The following is a 5067-nucleotide window of genomic DNA, read 5'->3' as shown; positions in this document are numbered from 1 at the left end:
TTCCGTAGAAATTTCAGAAAAAAAAAAAAAAAAAAAAAAAAAAACAACTTTTATGAGAGATTTTTGCTATAGGGCACTTGCACTACCCGAAGAGACAGAGAGACAGAAAGTGAGGAATCATTCCCCGGGGGATGGTCATGCTGCAGTCCCTTTTGAGAGATCTCCTCTCTGGATTTTGGGCATGCATGTACACATAACCTGGCGTGAATATTAAGCTACCAGGTCTGGGACTGGAACAGCAGTAGACTACATGCAAGTCCAGTGAAGTAACCATTACACCAATTTAAATAAATTTAAACATTAGAGAGATGTAATATACATGGATAAAAAGATTCAATAGCATAAAGCTATCAATCTCTGGAAATAATTGTAAACTCAGATGCAGTTCCAGTCAAAACCCCCAGCAGGGACTCTGTCGAGAAGCCTGCAGGCCCAGATAATGCAGTGCTCTTTGGGCTGGCCCACGTGAGGGCGTCCCACGTTCACTTCGCTACCTTCCTGAACATACTGGCCACACGTGTCCCAGACTCTGGAGCTAAAGCTGGAGTGAGATGCAGCATGAAAGACCTCACTGGGGAGCTTCTCTCATTCCCTCTCTCTCTTCACCCTCCTCATGGAAGAAAGAAAAAAGAAACTTTAAAAAATGAAGTAGACTGGGGTCAGTAGGTAGCATAGTGGTTAAGGCATCGACCATGGTTCAAATCCTGGACCTGGCAGCTTGAGGGTGTGTGCGTATGTGCACAAAATCCCAAGAGGAGAATGGAGGAGAAGGGATTGCAACATGGCCACGCCCCCCCAGGGAGCAATTTCTCACTTTCTGTTTCTCTGTCTCTCTCTGTATCTCCATCAAGCACACTCTATAGCAAAAACTTCCCTAAAAGAATAAAATATAATAAAATAAACCAAAAGGATTTTTGTTTTGTTTTGTTTCATTTGATTCATGATAGAGCATGTTCACACACAAAAGAAGTCAAGAGTTTTTAAGGAACCTGACAACGATGCTTTTATGGATGGCCCAACAACCAAGAATAGGAGATACAAATTATCTTGCCGACAAAAATCAAACTATTATGAGACTAAACTCATTAGGAAAGGTGATATTAGACTGGAGATACAGAAATTGACCTATGAAATGGAATAGAAAGTCTATATAGGTAAATACAGTGTATCAAAAAATTTACACGGAAAATCATGGGGGGAGGAAACTGACAAAGTGATACTGGAAAAATTGCTGAGTCATGTAGAAAAATATTCCTACCTTACACCATGAAAAACAGAAATTATTCAAATAAATAAGCCTGGGTATATAGAAAGCAAATTTCAAAACATTGAGGAAATGTCTTTTTAGCATTTATATAGGAAAGTATTTTTATTTTTTAATTGCCAGAGGGAGATGTCTGTCGTCACCAGAAAGAGAGCAGACAAGGGGAAAAGCAGCCACAGTGGGCGTGGTCACCACAGCCCCTCTCTTCTCTCCCATCTCTCCGTCTTACTGGACTTCAAGCATGGACACATATGTGTCTGGGTGTCTTTCAAGTTGCTGGAGCTGGGATGTGAACCACGGTCAGCCATGGGAGACCTGGTTCAGCTGACCACTAGGCTACAGGGCTAGCCCAGAAATTTTTGAAAAAAGACTCAAATGAGCACAGAGAAAGATGAATAAATTTGATGATATATTAAATGTTGAATATTCTATGAATAAAAAGACATTGAAACAAACTGAAAGATCCAGTCATCCACTAGAAAAAAGATTATTTTAAAATTGATTAAGTGTCAATAAATTAAGATCCATAAAACCTAAATAACTTTCAAAATCTATAAGAAAGAAACAATTCAAGAGGAAAACTGATGACAAATCCTCATAATAAGAACCTTACCTAAATAAGAACCAATAATATAAAAAATTATCACCAGTTATAAAAAAATGCATATTAAAACCATAATAAAACATCACTTGGTGCCCAAAAGATTGTAAAAGACATTAAAAAACCCTGACAGTAGAAAATGCATGTAAATGAGTTAAAATTCTCATAAATTACTAGAACAGTGCAAATTGCTACAGCCATTTTAAGAGTTATTTGGCAAAATATAGACATGTAGAATATGATTTAGCAGTTTATTCCTATGTAGATAATCTAGATAAATACACATGCAAAAATCAGTATAAGAATATGCATAGCAAGTGCTGATAGCATAAAAGGAAAAAACTTAATCTTGGCGAGCAGAAGAATAAATAAATATATTGTGGCATAGTCAAACATCTGAACATTATACAGAAGTGCAAACTAATCCAGTCATCCACTAGAAAAAAAGATTATTTTAAAATTTAAGTGTCAATAAATTAAGATCCATAAAACCATTCATAGACCTGTGTTGATATATTTTAAACACCTAAAATTAAATGCAAGAACAGTGGATACATACATGTCATGTGTGTGTTATACACACGTGTGCTCACACACAAACACATTTATAATACTGTCTCGTCGGTGCCATTGCCCATAACAAAACATCACAGACTGGGTGGCTTAACCAGAGTCTATTTCTCATAATTATGGAGGCTGGAAATCTGAGATCAAGAAGCCAACATAAACAGGTTTTTCTGTGATCCGTACTGAGCTTCTCATCTTCTATTGCAAAAAAGAGAGAGAAGGAGAGGGCGAGCAAGCACGCTCCCTCGTGTCTTTTCATACGAGCACTAATTCATTTGTGGGAGTTCCACCCATGACTCACTGACCTCTACAAGCTCCACCTCCTAAAACCATTACACTGGAGGTTAAGATTTTAATACATGCATTTTGAGGGAGACACATTCAGATTATAGCAAATGCCCAAAAAATAACTATATTTTTGAAGAATATGTACATTCTTGGTAAAGTACAGAAGTATCTTAGGAAATAGTAAACAAAACGTGAGGAAGTGGCAGTGACACGGATTTGGGAAAGGACACATAAAGGGCTGACTCTGGTTAAGCACTGTGCATTGGGAGCCAGATCCCACATGGCCAAGCATGGTCTGAACCCCGAATCCGGCTGCTTTAAAAACACAGCATGTACATGTATGCACTTTGCCAGGATCCCAGTGGAATGGAGGAAAAAGGGTTGTGGCATGACCACGCCCCATTGGGTCTCACTTGCTCTCTCAAAATAAATAAACTTAAAAAAAACCTTCCCAAATAGACTATAAATATCTCAAAAAATGGTACTGTGTATGTCCTCAATACTAATGCCCAGGGAATAAATTAATAATATTTATTTAAATTGTTCAAGCAGTATTTTGGCTAGTGCTACACATAATACAAGAGCTTGCTTCGATTCAGAGGAAAGATTTATTGAAATCAAAGGGGCCTCAAAAAAGCCTAATACTCACTCTGATACTATTTAAAGAGCAAGAGATGAAGAGAATATAAAGGAAATCGAGAAAGATGCAGGCTGGGATGAGTTTGAGCCAGCTGTGAGCCTTGAAAATGCCAAGGTGGGGGCAGAGAAGAGGGAGAGACAGCGCCGTGAAAGGAAGACATGTTAAGAAATACAGTGGCCTTTGGAGTTCTCTTGGCTAACAGACAATATTATCGGTCAAAACCAATTTATTTGGTTGCCTGAAGAAAGAGATGTGAGGCCAGCAGCAGACTAGAGGTTAAGGTAGCTGGATCCTACTGCACGGTGTGAGTCCTGGACCCAGTGGCTTGAAAAACATGCTGGGTACATGTGTGCCCCAAATCCCGAAAGAATGGAGGAGAAGGGATTGTGCAGTGACCTTCCCCATTGGGGTGCTTTTTTTCTCTCTCTCTCTTTCTGTCTCTCTCTGGCTAGTGTCAGTGCCTACACCTTATGGTAAAAATCTAAAAATTATAAAATTAAAAAGAGAGAGAGAGAGAGATGAGAATTAGGAACAAGAAACATTAACACATTAGCTGAAATTGCTTTGCTTATAAAATTAGCGTGTTCTCTATAGATTTGTACTGAAAAGATACCTCTTTTGAGAAATACTTATAACTTCACAATTAGAATTTGCGTTTTTCAGTGTTTATTATTTTATAGATACTGTAAGAAATGATAGGATTTCATCTCAGGAGCAATGCATAAAGCCTTGAAGACAGAAGGGAGGAAATGGATCATGTTGGTCAGGTTGAAGTAAGCTTTTTTACATTTTCAAAGTTTTTACTTTGTTCTGTATTTTGATTTACTCTGACTATTTCTACCAACTAATCATTCTCACTTGCTAAGAAAATGAAAGACAACAAAGGTCCCACAAGTTCGATTCTTGAGGCCAGACAAACCATTGGTGATAGCACATAAGGATGGGATATGAGAGTATGTGGGATTGGAAGCCAGGGGAAGATTCCTGCAACAGAGGCCTCCTCCCTCATGCTGGTGTTGGAGAACGTGGACACAGGGTCAATCGCTCCTGACATGTCTGTCTGTCATCCACACCTGAGTTCAGGTGACACATCAAATTTATAGGCAATACAATTCTTATGGCACATGTTTTTAAAGATTTATTTAATTTTTTATTACTATTATTTTAAAAATGTGCTATAGAACATGCACACTCATCAGAGAGAGAGAGAGGGAAAATGAGAAAGCAAGCTACCAGGACCAGGACTGGAACCACCGTTAGCTGTGCAAGTCCAATACCTTAACCATGAGGCCACCTGCTGACCTCTCCTGCTATAATCTTTTTTTTTTAAATGTCTTATTTAAATTTCTTTGTTTACGTTCATTCACTCTACATCATACAGCATACAAAAGGAGATTTTCCATCCAGAGTACACTGTATATTGTCTCAGTCAAGGACATCAACATACATGTTATTGTCAACAAATAATTTTCCATTTCTTGTTTCCTGTATGTTTTGCTTTTTTCCCCCCATCCTTGATTCCCTATCTCTTACCCTCTGCCATCTCCCACTCTCTTCCCACACTGTCTCTGGTATCTGTGTTTACTTTCTACACTGTTTTCCCCCCATTTTTTATTGAATTACTAAAGATCTTAATTAATCTAAATATTTTCATAGCAAACACAGCTGATATATACATTTCCATGAGCACAAGTCTAACTTTAGGCA

Source organism: Tupaia chinensis, unplaced genomic scaffold, assembly GCF_000334495.1.
Source record: "Tupaia chinensis unplaced genomic scaffold, TupChi_1.0 Scaffold000591_1, whole genome shotgun sequence".
Taxonomy (NCBI): Eukaryota; Metazoa; Chordata; class Mammalia; order Scandentia; family Tupaiidae; genus Tupaia; species Tupaia belangeri.
This window is presented reverse-complemented; position numbering follows the sequence as displayed.